An 18,690-nucleotide genomic window follows, 5' to 3' on the forward strand; every position below is an offset into this window, starting at 1 on the left:
TTTTTATTTTGAAAATTAGATTTTTTTCTGAATGAAATTTAAATATAAAAACTGTAAATTTTAATTTGCTCTATCTCGTATACTGAGCAATTTTTATTTGGCTGGGATTGTATATATAAAAATATTACCTCCCAAAAGTATTTTGTAAGACTTGAAACCGCAAGCTTCATTAATTTGTGATCTAATTCATCTAATTATTCTGATATATATATATATATATATATATATATATATATATATATATATATATATATATATATATATATATTTGTAGTCATCGACATACAGTCCTGTTTCGTTGTATCACAACTCATCAGTGCAGCTAGACTAGGATCTTTCCCGAGCCAAGGATTGAACCTAGAACCGTCGTGTTGACAGTCGGCAGTTCTCCCATTCGACCATGGAAGCAACGCCCGTAAATAACTCGTCGGAATATCTATTTAAATAGACACCCGCCACCACTTTTTATAGTGCTCAAATCGCCTGTTTGTAAACAAACAAACAACGAGCTTCGCATTTTTCAGCCAATTAAGTAGCGGATGAGATTATTTACGACAGTGCTCTACCCAAAGAGGGTGGCTTAAAATATATTTGTAGTCATCGACATACAGTCCTGTTTCGTTGTATCACAACTCATCAGTGCCGCTAGACTAGCATCTCTCCCAAGTCAAGGATTGAACCTAGAACCGTCGTGCTGACAGTCGGCAGTTCTACCCCTCGACCATGGCTTTGTATTGTCTATAATTGCTATTATTACACTCTATTATTATATAATATGTGTGGTGCGTGCATGTGTGAATTCGTTCTAAACAACTGAAATTTCACATAAATGTACTTTATGTGCTCAGCTCTCTTACAATCCGTCCCCCCCCCAATTTGGCAGGTCAATATTCAAACGTTCTGTTCGAGTGTAAAAAGAAAGTTGTCATAGTCGTGAACGTTTTCGACTCCCATGAGTCATCTTCAGGCGAGTGATGAATTTAAAAAAATGCGTTTAATGAAATTTATTGAAAAGTAGATTAAAATCGGAAAAAGCAATGCATTTCATTAAACGCAATTGAAGACTCATGGAAGTCGAAAACGTCCGCGACTATGACAAATTTCTTTTTACACTCGAACAAAACGTTCGAACATTGGCCTGCCAAATGGAAAAATAAACGGATCGCAAGAGAAACAAACGGGAATTATCCCTGCTGTTTAATGAAACACACACACACACACACACACACACACACACACACACATATTTAATAATAATAAGTATTTAATAATTATTATCGTAAATAATTAATAATTATTAAATACTTACAGACACTAGTGTTTCATCCTTTCGGGAATCATCTGTGCAGTGTGTCACGATTAACACCAGTCGATAGATTCGAACCCGGCAACAGAAGCCATCTCTAGTTTCATTAGCAAGTACCTAATCCATGCGGCTACCGTTAATCGCGAGAAATATTGTTGAAATTTAAAATATATTTTTTAAATGCTTTATAACGTCTGTCAGAGTGATCTAATCATTATATGATGATCTGCGCATGATAACTAAACTTACCGACTTTAATTCAACTGTAAAGTGCTCAACGATAAGAAACGAGTTTCTTAAAGGGGCTGACATAATTATTTACTATAATAATTATACAATACCTACAGATACTAGTGTTTCATCCTTTCAATAATCATCAGTATAGGGTGTCACGATTAACACCAGTTGATAGATTTGAGCCCGCCAATAGAAGCCATCTCTGGCTTCATTAACAAGGACTGTTTGTGTATGCATTCATGATTATCAAATTTTAAATCCAGTCTGTCATATGTTCTACTAACACAAAGCTGCTTTCCGACATGACAAAGTGTTGACCGTAAGTGTTGACAAGCAATTGAAATAGAAAAATACAATGGTTTTCCATACATTTCTGACACATTGTTTTCGGAGATATTCATTTTTTATTTTTAACTTGCGCGACTTTGCAACTTTTGTGATCGATGTTTCAAATATCACTAAAGCCAGCCGCGTTGATGAGCTGTATTGACAGCGATAGTTATATTTTATGAATAAAATTATATACACACTCCTCATAAAGGGAAGACGCCCAGTTTAAATGAAATAACCCCCCCCCCCCTTAGCATTTAGCTTAAATGCTGCACCGGATACGTTTAGCCGCCTTTATTGTCCCCAAAAAGCAAGAAAGACGAAAACATTTAAGTACATCAAAACATTCCTGCAGTTTCAGATGAGAATTCTGGGATGATGCTAATGCTCCTGATTGCAGCATCTGTCGGCAAGGTTTCCAATTGAGTTTAATATACGCGATTATTTTATCACAGACTCTTTTATCTGAATTTCCAGGTTCATTAACACTGGATATCCTGGAATTTTCTCTCGTTTAGAAATGAATGGAGGATATTTTGGGAATAAATTAATATTGAACCATTTTCTAAGTCTTCTTCGTTTCCGTTTTTGTTTAATAAATGAGAAAATCTCAGCCGATTCTTGGAAGTTCCTGAAAGGAAATTGCCTGCAACTTGATTGTATTCCTTGCAGCGTTCGTCTGTCAGACGTAGATTCCGCCGTCTAGTTGCATCTCTATTTTCAGCAACACAGGAATTGCCGATGTCGACTTTTGCTGCGAAACTTTAATGGTCAATTGAACCTGCATTCTCATTTGTAGTTTTTTTTCCCCCAATTTAATATAACGCGATCAGATTTTATATTATTATTATTATTTTTATTATTTTTATTTGGGAGTCACCACTTATCAAGGCCCAAAGGCCACTGGAGGAAAAGGGTTAATGAATGTAAGATGGTGGTGTAGTAATCACTTATGATGTAAATTGAGTAGAATTTGATTATTTATGAGGACGGCTTAACAGAAACTTATTTACGAGGGGCGTGCAATAAGTAATGCCCTTGACCCACTTTCAATAGCAGTAGAGCAACGAAACTTGGCACAGTTATTAGTCTTTTTCTACATAGGAACCACCCAGAGTTATGCATTTCTCCCATCGTTTGATGCAGCTTCTGATCTGGCGATATGCAAGTTGTAGACCGGAGCGTTGTCCTGCAGGAGGAGGGTACCTTTGCTGATCTTGCCCTGCCTCTTGATTTTGATAGCTTCCCTTAATTTCCTCAAAAGTGAAGCATAATAGGCTCCTGTAATTGTGGTACCCTTTGCTAGGAAATCTGTCATCACTACTCCGTCCTGGTCCCAGAAGACTGTGAGCATGACCTTGCCTTCTTTGGAGGTGGTGAGTCCAAGTGCTTCCACTGCATTGACTGGGCTTTGGTCTCTGGATTATAGTGATGGACCCAGGTTTCATCCTGTGTAATCAGTCTTTTGAAAAACTTTGACTCAACTTCTTGGCACATCTCCAAATTCATTCTTGAGCACTCGATGCATTCTCGCTTCTGGAATGGTGTGAACAACCTGGGAAACCATCTGGCAGACACCTTATGCATATGCAAATGGTCATGAATGATAGTTTCCACAGACCCTGTACTAATCTTAACATCTTGGGCTATTTGGCGAATAGTAATGTGCCGATCTTCAAAAATGGCAGCCTCAACTTGACGGACAGATGCCTCATCAATGGCAGAAGGGGGGCGACCAGGTCTGGGAGCTGTTTCCACAGACTTCCGGCCATGTTTGAATTCACGATGCCAGCGTTTTACAAGGTCATATGATGGGGCATTAACACCATGAGTTTCTTTCATTTCATCAAACGTCTCCTGTGGTGTGCATCCTTTCAAATACAAAAACCGGATCACTGCTCGACATTCAACAGGCTCCATTTCACACCTGACTCAGTTCAAACACCTGTAAAACAGAAACCACAATTAGTTCAGAGCTGTAATTTGCCACATAACCCGTAGAGATATAAATCATTGCACATGCAAAATTTCAGCTAGATAAGACAACTGGAAGTGGGTCATGGGCATTACTTACTGCACGCCCCTCGTACATTAGATTTGAAGGCTACCATGTTGTATTCACCCAGGAAGCATGCCAGCAGAACAGTGTTTCAAAGGCGGTTGGATTCTTCAGGCTACTGGTCTCATATTCAGTATTATTTTCACAACGTTTGTGTCGATGTAGTCTCCAACCTTCTTAAGGTGCATCTTGCCAAACTCGGGAATCTTTCTATCAAACTCGGGAATCTGCACCAAATTTCAAACCAAACCTTTTATTTAATTCATAGGCGTAACTTGCTCTCATTCCGTCAGCCATGACCAGGTAGAAGTCTTAAGTAACTTACAATTGTATTCTGATTATCGCCCGCACTGAGGATTGAACTTTTAACCTCCAGAAGAATTTCATTTAGAACTAAATTTTACTTAATACTTTATCTGTTATGACATAGGATGAGGGCATGCTATCCCCGTGGATTAAATAAAGAGTTCCATTCAACAGTTGATGCAAGTTCGACTGAAAGATACACCTGAAGAAGGTCGGAGGTTACATCGACCAAAATATTGTGAAAATAACACTCAAGATGAGAACAGTAATCTGAATAATACAAATAATCCAAATTATCAATCCTCATCTAAAAAAATTCAAAAACATGATATCAGTTAGATGAATTATATAAATCTGTACTATCTCTCCATGTAAGGATTTAAATTACAAAACAAAGCCCTATACCAAGATCAATCACTTTTCTTGAATAAAATTTAACAAGGAATCCAATGCTGATATTAATAATATTCAAGAGCTTTATAATAACATCACGAGTTGTGCAATCGTGTGGACATTCATAAACTGTAAAGACAACATTTTTCTTCTTTTTTTTCACTCCAAACAAGGCATGTTGTCGCTTAGAATATTTGGAATCATGTCTCCAGGGGACCAAACGGGAAATTGAGCAGTGTGATGTCTGTTCACATTACATTTAAACTTCTGCGGGTTAGTACAGTCAGGGAAGTAGAAAAGAGGGAGGGAATTTAAAAGTCTAGCAGTCCAAGTGAAAAAAACTATTAGAGTAGAAGGTTTTCCAGCATCTAGGGACCTCGGCAGTGAAGGGGTGGGATTTTGATGCTTGTCAAGTTAATCAGGGGTATATACGTCAAAGGGCATAAATTCATCAGAGCGCATTGTATTAAAGTACTTGTAAAACAGGCCCATGGACGCGGCATTATGGTGATAGGTTGGAGCTTGGCTGATAACGCAGGACCTATTAGATTGGGGGGCTCTTTTATGGAACCTGTCTACAGAGGGAGACTGAAATCGGCATAACGTCCAAAAATCCCCACTTCTGACTGTTCAGCAGAAAATGAAATATGAAAATTATCCCCTTGTGTATTTTACACGTATGAAAATGTAGGTTAACTCATAAGAAATTGAGTAAAATGATTTAACTGCTTCTTTCTTCTTAGAGCAAAAATCGAAAGTCAAAATACTGAATTTTCATTAAAAATCAATGGTATATTTTTATGTCAATTTTATCTACTTTATTGTCATGTCTCAATTAATTAAATATTACTGTGTTATTATATAAATCATCTATTTTGATGCCATTAAATGTAACAGTTACTTCCCCTGATTTCATGCTGTTTATTTAAATATAATGTCAAAAATGCTTTTTATTTAAATATAATGTCAAAAATGCTGTTTATTTAAATATAGTGTGAAAAATGCTGCTTATTTAAATATAATGTGAAAAATGCTGTTTATTCAAATATAATGTGAAATTTACTTAAATAACTATTTTCACGAATAATTAATTTTCTACTTTATCGTTTTTCGTAATTTTCAGATATGTTACTAATTTCGACATGACAAGTAGATATCATTGGTTTTTAATAAAGCCAAACCTTATGAAGAATTTTTGATAAAATTATTTCTAAAGAATAGAGATTACTGGAGTGTCGTCAGCTATAATCCAAACCGAAACCAAACCTTATGAAAAATTCTTGTTAAAATTATTTATAAAAAAAAGAGATCACTTAAATGCCATTAGCTATAATCGAAACTGAAACCAAAACCTTTGAAAAATTCTTGGTAAAATTATTTATTACAAGAAATGGAAGTCCATAACAATTAAACGACAGTCACTCGGATGTAATCATGACACACAAAATAAATAACCCACAGGTTATCCTATTAATATATATGATGAGAACGTGATATAGTAAGGATTAATTTTCGGACTTTATCTGTTTCTGCTCAACACATTCTTAGCCGGAAGTGTCAATTCTCGGACGATATGCAGTTATATTCAGAAATCTAGATGATTCAGATGCACTAATATACACAAAAGTAATATACACAATAAACATCCCATTAAAGATTAATTCCATTTTACACCACTTTTACATCTCTTTCCCGTAGGAGGATTAAATGTAAGAATATAATAATACTAAGCATTATGTCTAGAATCCTTATTCCAATTTTGATCAAAACCCATTAAATGATTTTGATACTAGAAAAATGTCTCAAATTTAAAGCTTAAGCTTAAGGAGTCTTGAGAAAAAATAAATAAAATTCATGGAATATTGTAAGAATATTTAAGACTAAAAAAAGGCCTTGCAGAGGAAATATTAAGTTAATGAAAATCTTTTTACCAACTTAAAACTTCATCTTCAAAATCAAAAACTATGTCTTTTTGAAAATCTTTTTTCATAACAATAACGTCCTTTCTTCTCTATAACTTGATTCCATCTGTCATCGAGCTTATAAATATCTCGCTTTTAAAATTTTTAAGGTTTGATGCGAAATATGAATCTAAATGTTCAATTTCCTCTTGTAATATTAACCTAAGGTCATACAGATGGTTTTGTAATCCTCGAAATAAGGGATAGTCTGATGGAGATTGATCAGGAGAATATGCAAGATGAGGCAAGATTTCCCAATCAGCTTCTTCTATGAGATCTTTGGTCAGTAGAGCTGTGTAAGAACGAGTAATATCATTGTAATGTCTTCTTCAACGGTGCCGTTTCTTCAGCATTGATTACCTCAAGTGCAGTCTCTTCAACATTACTACATTACAAATATTGCTGATATTAAAACAATAAACCCTGATAAGTTTGTTATTGCATAAGTCTAGATTTAAAAAATAATGATACTTTTCTGATACAAGAAATCGATTGCAATGTCTTCGTCAACAGTGTTGTTGTATTTTAATACTTGGACCTACATGTTGCACGCAGAGACAACCACAAAGGAAGAAAAAAAAACTGACCTACTTTTTTTGGTTAGTTGAAATAAAAGGCATTTATTAACGGTACTTTCCAACAATGTATTGCATCTTGTTTTAATAGTCTCTTAGTTCATTATGCAGTTAACAAGCTCTGCCATCTCAACACTTGCTACTACGGGCCACACGTCCATCTCATGCCAGCATGAGCCCTTTTTGATCCTCACCATATGGTTCTTCTTTTCTCTCCACTTTTCTTTCCCTTCTCTTCTTCCTCTAGAACGTCAACTTGTGCTCCGGCTTGGTCATTTGCATACATGTCAAACAGCTACTGCTGCTAAATACGCATAAGCGGCACTGTTACATTATGATGGATTATGATTTCCTTTCTTTTGACTAAAGAAGATCGTTTTCTAACGACCATTGGTGAGATTATTACAGAAAAATATAAATGATGCTTTAAATAATCTGAAAAAAATGTTATAAATTAATAATGGTGATATGTTTAAGTAATAACAATATGCATTAAATAATTTACAGTGGTTTAAAATGACCCTTTTATAACCCGGCAAAAACTTTACACACACACACACACACACACACACACACACACACATATATATATATATATATATATGTATAAATTAAATAAATATATATATATATATATACAGAAACATCAGTTGGAGATATTCATTGATTTAAAACCACCTGAACAGTGAGAATTTTTTTTTTTTTTTTTTTTCACTGTTCTTCCAACTGAAACCAAAATTCCCCTCTTCCCTCATTCGTTTTCTTAGTTTTTAATTTATCATTCTGACGTTTCCTCTTAGAGGGTCAGACGATAAGGCCTTAAGGAAATTTTAATTTCACCTGCCCATTTCTTGTTTTTTGGTATTTAAATTAAATTATGTTTCCTCAGAAATATATATATATATATATATATATATATATACTTGTTTATTGTTATATAAACATGGTTACATCCTGCTGCTACAAATAGCCACTTGTTTCAATCAAATAACAGATATCATCAGGCAGCGACTTGACTATTCAAAAGTTCAATGAATGATTATTCATTGAACTTTTGAATTAATAATGGTGATATGTTTAAGTAATAACAATATGCATTAAATAATTTACAGTGGTTTAAAATGACCCTTTTATAACCCGGCAAAAACTTTACATATATATATATATATATATATATATATATATATATATATATATATATATATATGCATGTATAAATATATATATATGCATGTATAAATATATATATATATATGTATAAATTAAATAAATATATATATATATATATATATATATATATATATATATATATATATATATATATATACTTGTTTATTGTTATATAAACATGGTTACATCCTGCTGCTACAAATAGCCACTTGTTTCAATCAAATAACAGATATCTTCAGGCAGCGACTTGACTATTCAAAAGTTCAATGAATGATTATTCATTGAACTTCTGGGCTTGACCATTACTCCTGATCTTAAATGGAACACGTATATCAAATCTGTTGCCAAGGCCGCTGGAAAAATGGTGGGATCTTTCTATCTCACTTCTGATGCTATTCTCTACCTATATAAGAGCCAGGTACGTCCAAGGATGGAATACTGTTGCCACATCTGGGCAGGAGCTGCTAGAAAGGCCTTGTCCTGCCTTGATAGAGTTCAAAATAGACTTCGTAGCCTCGTAGGAGATGTCCTTTTCTCCTCCTTGCAACCTCTATCTCACAGAAGAGATGTTGCGAGTTTGTCTCTGATGTATCGTTATTTTCATGGAAAGTGTTTTTCATTTTTCCAGCGGCCTTGGCAACAGATTTGATATACGTGTTCCATTTAAGATCAGGAGTAATGGTCAAGCCCAGAAGTTCAATGAATAATCAGTTCAACTGAGCTTCAATCTATGGTCCCCCCTCGCCAAACTTTCACAAGAAACACTCGTCTAGCTGTAAACACTATCAATAATTTCCCCCACTCTTTATCTGTGCCTAAACCTAAACGTAGATTCCATGAACAAAGCTTCTTTCTTAGAACTGCACGCCTGTGGAATTGTCTTCCGTTTTCCTGCTTTCCGGCTGACTACAATATGGTTGTGTTCAAGTCTAAAGTAAATAAGTTCTTGATGAGCCGTTCCATATAAGTTATTAAATTTACCAAATTTTCATTACTAATGATTACTAAATTGACCAATTTCTACTGTACACTCTTTAACCCTTATCCTTGAATGGCCTCTGGGCCTTGATAAAGTGGTTATGCCTTTGTAAAAAAAAAAAAAAAAAAAAAAAAAAACAAGTATTATCAGCTCTTTTTATTGAGCACTATCTAACAACCTCGTTGAATTCATTAGTCCATTACTTTTGAATAAAAAAACCCGAGTATATATATATATATATATATATATATATATATATATATATAGAGAGAGAGAGAGAGAGAGAGAGAGAGAGATATATATATATATATATATGTATATATATATATACTAGCAAAAGTACCCGTTGTTGACTGGGTTCAAAAACAACCTACAGAAAATGGACTCTGCAGATTAAGGACTATCCACTTATTTTGTGCTTCTTTTTTAAAATTAAATATGTTTTTAACTCTTTTTCCAAGTTTTTTTTTAATATGTTTTATTAACTACTTGTTCTTATATATATATATACATATATATATATATATACATATATATATATATATATATATATATATATATATATTGATTAACTGTGTCTAACTGTGTCGGATATATACTTGAGAGTCAAAACAATGATAAGAATATTGTGTTGTCATAGCCCTAGTGATAATCTGAGGAATCCACGTCAAGTGGATGCGTGAGGACGAGCATTATCTTGATGGAAGATGATTTTCTTTCTGCTGACTAAAAAAGATCGTTTTCCAATCAACATGGGTGAGAATATCACAGAAAAATATAAATGATGCTTGAATAATCTGAAAGCAAAAAGTTATAAATCAATCATTGTGTAAATATATTTAAGTAATAAAAATATACATTACATAAATTATAATGGTTTAAAATTACCCTTTTATAAACTGTCAAATACCTTATGCACCGATCTAATAGTACTTATTCCGAAGAAGCACCCGTAGTTGACACAAGAATAGGGATATTAAGTTTGGAAATTTTGAAATGAGGATTAGTTATTCGTATTATTTAAATTCTTCAGACTATTGTTCTCATCTTGAATGTTATTTTCACAATGTTTCGGCCGCTGTAATCTCCGACCTTCTACTTGTTGAACTCAGGAATGTTTCTATTGAACTTGAGAATCTGGACCAAATTTCGAACGGAACCCTTTATTTACTTCACGTGGGTAGCATGCTCTCATTCCGTCAGCCATGACTAGATAGAAGTTCTAAATAATTTGTAATTGTATTTTTTGTTCGGCCACCCTGAGAATTGAACCATAAATCTTGGAAAACATCAATTGTAAAAGTAATATTCTCCTGACCAAAACGTTGTGAAAATGACACTCAAGATGAGAACAGTAGTCCGAAGAATCCAAATAATACAAGGGATATTAAAGTTTGAATGTGTACAAATGTGACTAAAATAATACAAAGAAATAAATACACTTATAAGGAGAAGAAAATGGCATTTAGGGAATTTTTTTAATTGATCTTTAATAGATCAAATTTAATGCAAATCTGAAATATTTGAGTTTTCAGATGCGAGATGCTGTCCATATATGTCTTCTAAAAACCCTTTAAAATACTCCAAATAAACTGAAATATTGGTAATACTAATTTATTGAATTTTAATATTTCTTGTTAAAATTTCATGAAAAAAAACGGACACATCCGAAATTTTACAACTGGCTTCTACCCCTATTTTACTTCATTTGCATAAAACTAAATCCAAATTTGTCAAACATCATGCAGGATTCCAGCTCTATTGATGCTGTTTCTATCTCTGGTTGTTTTATTTATTTTATTTTATTTTATTTTAATTTCATTTCATTTGTTTGTGATATGTAATCTATCCCGGGTTATGCCGGCATGTTGAAATTTGTGATTTTGCTGTGCAGGTTAGTTAGTGCAAAAAGAGTTCAAAGGGTTAAGTTGTTGATTTATGTCAAACGCTGTAGCTAGGGTCGACGATGGCATCTGAAATAGATCAGATGGTTTGAGTGAAAGAAAACGTAGAAAGAAAGAAAGAGAGAGAGCATAAAAGAAAGAGAGGAAGATATCTTTTTCGCTCGCATGCAAGTGCAGTCTGGCTTCCGATTTTGGGCAAAACATACGTCGAAAAAAAAAAATGGAAAAAAGCTTGAGTCAACAAAGCGATGGCTTCCTTCAGTTCATTCGTAGGCGAAATAAAGTAATCCATGCCAGAAAATCGGCGTTATATTTTCGTCTGAGATGTCCTTGCAGCTCATCGACCAGTGACGGAAAGAATCGATCCCAGAGAAGACCAAGATAACATTGAAAAAGGTATGATGACCTTTTTGCGTATATATATGCACACACACGCACACACACACTAGATGTATCACGATGACATGCATAAACACGTAATAAGAGACACTCGTAATAATAATAATAATAATAAGAAGAAGAAGAAGAAGAGGAGGATATACATTACAAAAGACAATATCCTCTCCTCTCCCACCATATTACATTTGTTTTTGTTTTTTTAATTTATTTATATTCTGAGATAACATTGTGCGGAAATTGCACTGCATATTGTGCAGATGCAGAAGCTATACCATGAATTACATATATTCTACAAACACATCTTTAACAAACTTCTGTAATAAGACTCTATTGTTGCGATTAATGTTATTTGTTCCTTTCCCTAACTCAATCGCTGGTCAACAACGAATGTAATGTTACCCAACACGTTGTAGCCTCAGTCGCCATGTAGACAGAGACTAAAAAAGAACTTCAACTCGTTTTTTTATTTTTGTTGTTGTACAACGACATTTCTTTCATTATTGTTATGACTCGAATGTGATCGTCTTCTCAAACGTGATCTCTCCTGTTATAGTTTTCTTTTTCTTTACCATTACATCATTTCTCTCACAGCTCGGTATTTGCATATAGCCGTCTGTGCTATGTTACACGAATGCACCCCCTCCTCAGTCATGGTGGGACCACCTGCCTTAGACTTATGACACCAGAATTCAGTTTAAACATCATTTCACTTCTGTACATCTCACTTGGTCATTTAGAAGATCCCAAACTACTTGAGAGAATGGCATGAAGCAACCTTGAGTTGACAGGTGTGTCATATTATAAATGTTAATACTAATAATGCTACTGTTAGAAACAGCAACGGCAGTGAATGTTGTTTTTAAATATCGCTTAAACAAAAGCTCAAATTAGCAGTTTCTTTCAACTAATCACAGTACAAGATATTCACTTTTAAATCTTGTACAAAAAAAACAAAAACATAGCGTTTTCCTCCCTCTTTTTTTTTTTTTTTTACATCCAGACCTGACACAGCCTTGAACTTTAGAGACCTAGAAGACAGCAAGTAGCACACACATGGCAAGAGACATTTACGCACCATTGTATTATTGTACACACACACACACACACACACACACACACACACACACACTTATTATCTCACTAGCAAAACCGAGCCAAACTAATATACATCGCCCTAAACTCTAGATCCAAAACTGAAGAGCCAGTGCTCAAAACAATGAGATATTATAAAAAGGCTGACTGGGAAGCCATCAGAGATCTTATCAGAGATGCCCCATGGGGAAATATTTTTTCTCTTCCTGCTGAACAGTGTGCAAATGAGACCACTGAATGGTTCAAAACAGCAATTGAAGCACATGTTCCCATGCGGAAATTTTATAGCAAGCCCCACTCTCCTCAATGGTTTACTTCTACTTGCGCAACTGCCATTGCTCAAAGGCAGCATGCATACTGCAGATTTAACCGACATATGTCCAGTTCAAACAGACAGAAGTATATAGAAGCTAGAAGTAACGTTAAGAAAGAAATAGCGACAGCTAAGAGAGAATTAACTGAATATACTAAAAAACGCATCGAAGCACAAAAATCAGGAACTCGTGACTTCTGGAAAATCTACAACAGTGTAGTAAATAATGGGCAATCAACAATTCCCCCACTAACCAACAATCACGAGGTTGTTTGCTCAGCAACCGACAAGGCTGATATGCTTGCCAGCTGGTTTTCCTCGAACTCCACACTGGACCCTTCCAACCACCCCCTTCCTGACTTTCCTTTGCGGACAGACGCCACGCTAGACGATCTAAAAATCATCCCTGCTCAGGTGCATGCTATCATAAAAAATTTTGACACTGCAAAAGCATGTGGACCCGATCTCATCCCAGCTGTGCTATTAAAAAAGTGCTCAGCCGAAGTAGCTCCAGTTCTCTCCAAACTCTACAACAAATGTCTTAATGAATCTTGCTTTCCGGGCTGTTGGAAAACTGCTTCTGTGGTACCAGTATTCAAGAATTCTGGTGAAAGAACTGACCCATCAAATTATTGCCCCATTAGCCTCCTCCCACTTTTCACCAAAATATTAGGGACCATAATTAACCATGTTCTAGTCCATCAGCTTACAGATGCTAAACTTCTAACTGACAAACAATATGGATTTAGACAAGCCCGTTCCACAGTAGACATCCTCACTGTAATCTCTGAACGTATATACTATTTACTGGACAAAGCGGGGAAGGGCAGAGCGGTAGCTCTAGACATATCCAAGGCTTTTGACAGAGTATGGCACAAGGGTCTCCTCAGGAAAATTAGATCATACGGTATCACTGGTAGAATACTTAACATAATTAAATCCTTCTTAGATAAGAGAAAAATCCAGGTTGTCCTCGACGGTCATAAATCTAAACAATATGATATAAATGCGGGAGTGCCTCAGGGGTCTATCCTTGGACCTCTATTGTTCCTAATATTCATTAATGACCTCCCCGACAAAATTGCCTCTGAGATGGGTATATATGGTGATGACACCACACTCTATAACAGGTATGACAGGAAAACAAATGAACACATAACTAAAGAAATGGCAAAAACACTAGAGGAAGACCTCCAATCTGTAGTGGAATGGGGACAAAAATGGATGGTCACATTCAATGCTGCCAATACTAAACTGGATTCCTTCAATAATTATAAGAAACCTTCTCTGCCACCAATAGCAATGGCCAGTGACTCCCTGTCTGAGAGTACATCTTTCAAACTGCTTGGCCTAACGTTCACAGGAAACAACAACATTGAAAGCATTGCCAGGGCCGCTGCGAAAAAGGTAGGCTCTCTACCATGCTGGAAAACTACTGACACCTAAAAGTATCCTGTACCTCTATAAGGCCACCATTCGCCCATGTATGGAGTATTGCTGTCACATTTGGGCTGGTGCATCTGCTACTAGTCTCTCGCTCCTAGACAACGTTCAAAAGAGAGTCACCAATCTGATAGGCCCTGAACTGGCATCTAAGCTTCAGCCTCTGTGTCATCGATGAAACGTTGCATCCCTCTGCCTGTTCTACAAGTATTTTAATGGTGAATTCTCTGACGAACTGCAGACACTTGTGCCCCCACGACATAGACACCCTCGACAAACGCGACAGGCAGCTAAATCTCACCCCCACACAGTAGAGATCCCTAGATGTAAAAGATCTTTCTACTCCAGTAGTTTCTTCCCCAGAACCGCTAGACTCTGGAATTCCATTCCAGGTCCCTCCTTCCCCAACTATACTGACATGCAGAAGTTCAAGTGTAACGTGAACCGACATCTTGCGGCCCAAATCCCAACTTAGTGCCTCAGTAGTTGTTGCCCCTGATAGTAGCCCCCTACACCAAAGTGGCAATGTTCCTCGTTTGGGGTGAAAATGTAAATAAAAAAAAAAAAAAATTTTAATCTGCTAATTTTATATACACATTTGCACAAAAGCTTGCAAGGTGACAACCGAAATTAATAGGTGTAGTCAATTACTCCTTATAGACATAATGACTCTTTTTTTCACTTGGAACATTCTTGGACACTCTGAAATCTCAATTTTTAACAACTATTTATTTTCCATTGTCTTAACAAGTTGTTAATAAACAAAACATTTTTGTATGGATAAACTTGGTCACTTTTTAATTTGATAATGTCTCATCTTAAACACTGGTAAGTTGTTTGAACATTAGTGACCCCCCCCCCCCAAGTGCGGTCTCTCTAACATTGAGGAGTCGGCAGCATTGGTCATCCTAAGTGTAGTCACTTCGACATCGGTAACTCTGGGTGGGATTTCTTCAACATTCATGACCCTGAGTGCAGTTTCTTTAAGATTGGTGACACCGAGTGTGGCCTCTTCAACATTCATACCTCGAGTACGATCTCTTTAATATTAGTGATCCCCCGAGTGCGATCTCTTCAACATTAGTGACACCGAGTGCCGTTTCTTCAGCATTGATTACCCCAAGTGCGGTCTCTTCAACATTACTACATTACAAATGTTGCTAATATTAAAACAATAAACCCTGATAAGTTTGTTATTGCATAAGTCTAGATTAAAAAAAATAATAATAATACTGTTCTGATACAAGAAATCGATCGTGATTTGTGCTGATGTTTATTTCGCATAGATTTAGAACTGAGACTTGTCTGCAAGACAATATATTGGTTTCTAAGAAGATCGCATCGGCTGATTTTCAAAACTACTGTTGCGTTTTTTTTTGTTTTTTTTTTTTATTTATTAATTTTTTTTTTATTGACTGGTGCCGACTTGGCATCGGCACACATTTACCATAAATAAAATGACAGATGAATGAAGGTTCCTGCATTTTCTACTCTCTTCGAAACAAATAGAAATCAATAAAGTATTTTTTTTAAATAGCCATTTTCTTTTCCAGTTATTTTTTTTTTGTACAAAAAAAAAAAATGGAGAATAAAAAAGATCCCAAAAATTTTCTCTAAAGAAAATGGAAATTTCGCTTTTTGATTTAAATAAAAAATATACTAATTCCCTTTTTATTTTTATCTTTTTAAATTTAGTATGTTTTAAATTTAGAATAAATCTTTTACTGGCTTTTATTTTGTGAGTCTTGTGTTCTCCCAACTTAGATTGAACCCAAAATGAAAAAAATAATAAACAAAAGTGAATCTGTGTGTCACGTGACACAAAAACTTACAGCGAGTGGAAGAAATGGAGTTCTTATTTTTCTAATGGCCGTTGTTCCTTTGTTCTCAGTGTTTTAAGAAAATAAAAATAAATAAATAAAATAAACAGAGGTGTTTGTGCAGAATTCCCTTCATATATATTTAAAAAAACAAAAAAAAAAAAACAGTAATAAGAAAAATCTGGGGTTTATTTTACTATACACATGGATTAAAAAAAAATGTCAAAAACAAAAAATAAACAAACATATAAAAAATAAACGTAATCAAAGGCAAGGATAAGTTACATTTCTACCTAACTGAATAAGTTTTTAGTGTTTTTATTAAATGTAAAATGTTTATTCGGTTCAAAAAACGCGTAATGTTGAGGCTGCCGGCGAGCAAGTAAAGATGACTCAATAATCACTTCAAAATAAGAAATAAAACAAAATGGTTTTAGAAACCCATCCAATAACGTTCGGCAATTTATAAAGATCGCGATCACGGAAGAACGCGAGAAAGAAATTCTGTGTAGGCATTAAAATAGTTTGATGTTTTTTGTTGTTGTTATATATCACTAAATGAGGAATTCAAATTTCAAAAATCATTTTAGTATTATGCATCTAAAATTGAGAAAAGTACGTTTCATTCAGTTTCGTTTTTAAGTAAACACGACATCAGGTAAAATTCGGTAGTTATTTTTTTTTGGGGGGGGGGTTCAGCTTATTCACATAATGTTGAAACATTTAAAACGTGCTTTTCTCAATTTTATATGCATAATACTAACTGGATTTTAAATTGAAATGATTTCTTGTTTAGTGATATATAACAAAAAATAAAATAAAACTGCTTTTAATCCCTAAACAGATTTTCCCCGTGTTTTTCTATGGCTGCGATATACGCATTGCCAGACTTTAGTTAATTTTGAGTAAAGTATAAATTTTAAAATTACATTTAGAAAATAGCTTTTTGTCTCCTGTCACGTGACATATTTTCATTACATCACATACACAGATTTAGTTTTGGGCTTTTTCATCTTCAGCAAAAGGGTGTCATAGCAACAGTAGGTGTGTAAGAATTTTGGGGGAATTTTTGACACCCTTAACACAAAACTGCGAATAAAATATAAAAAAAAAACTCGTAATTTCTCTTTTTAAAGTGGTTTGTTCAATTTCTTTATGGACTATACTTCCAAAATAAACTATTAAAGTTTTTTTAAAAATAATAAAAATATTATTTTTTATTAAAAAAAAAAACAGTGTTTACAAAGTACCTACGCGCGCTCATGCAGCCATTTTTTACGTAATAAAATGAATTGAATTTTACGAGTTAAATTGTTTTCAATTTTTTCAATTAAAAAATCTTTCAAAATTTTTCTATTACTTGAATTTTTACAATATTCGCAGGTTTAATGTGAAATTGTATGCTCTTTCCAATAAACCGAATATAATATTCTAGACAGACGTTATTTTTTAAATTCCCCTCCCATTTTGAAATTTCTATTAAAATGAAAATAATTAATTTTTTCACCTCAGATTTATATATCACAAATTGAAGATAAAAGATCAATAAATAAAATAATCTAATTTAAAACAACAAAAAAAGAATAGTTTTGTGCAGATTTACCTGTAAAGTCAAAACCTTTTCTTTTTTAAACCACATTGATTTTTTAAGTGAAACCTCACATTTTTAAAATTTTGTCCTGAAAAGATTGAATACCTACAACAATTTTTCTGCTTCATTCAATGTTTTTTCTTTTTTTAGATTAAAAAAAAATCCCTCCATAAAGAAGAAATAAAATATATTAAATCGAAAACTGAAGTATTTCTTTAATAAAAAAAAAATGGAAAATCGGTTGAGTGGAATTTTTTTAATAGCAAAAACTGATAAGTGAAATGTGATCATTTTTCAAGTTATGATGGCCCATATGACTAACTTTTTTTTACAGCCAGCAATAGAAAGGGAGATTAATTCTGGCGCTTACAGGCCACCGAAGTTTTCAACTCGAATAAAAGGAGACATTTGTCTCCCTTTATTCCAGTTCTGAAACATCTGATTATCGCGGTATTTTTTAATACTTGCTTAAAAAAGTATTTTATCTAAAAAGGACATGGAATATAAAATATAAATATGGATAAATTTTTAACAATGAAGAATTGAGGTACTCATTGAATAGTAATTTTTATAGGTAAGTGATTTTTTATAATTTATATATATATATATATATATATATATATACATATATATATGATATTCGAAGTAAGTTAAAATTCGTTGATTTTCTTGAAATCTTTTTTAAAGAAAACCGATTTAAAAAACAAATATTGCATATTTTGCTATTAAACCTGTTATTATTTTAAAATTTGGTCTTTGTTCCTTTTATTAAAAAAAATAGGGTTTGAATTACATTTTTCAGGTAGTTATAC

General features: G+C 34.0%; 1 long non-coding RNA gene across 1 annotated transcript in view; it reads right to left on the minus strand.

Annotated features, from left to right (window-relative positions):
* The window catches only part of LOC145297902 (uncharacterized), a 20,641-nt gene extending 4,230 nt beyond the window's left edge, over positions 1 to 16,411 (minus strand). Inside the window, exon 1 of the long non-coding RNA XR_013870348.1 lies at positions 16,300 to 16,411. This is a non-coding gene — a long non-coding RNA (uncharacterized LOC145297902). The remainder of the gene's footprint in view (positions 1 to 16,299) is intronic.
* Positions 16,412 to 18,690: the final 2,279 nt, after the last annotated feature.

This window comes from Euprymna scolopes, chromosome 18 (assembly GCF_053919585.1).
Source record: "Euprymna scolopes isolate OS-2025 chromosome 18, ASM5391958v1, whole genome shotgun sequence".
Taxonomy (NCBI): domain Eukaryota; kingdom Metazoa; phylum Mollusca; class Cephalopoda; order Sepiida; family Sepiolidae; genus Euprymna; species Euprymna scolopes.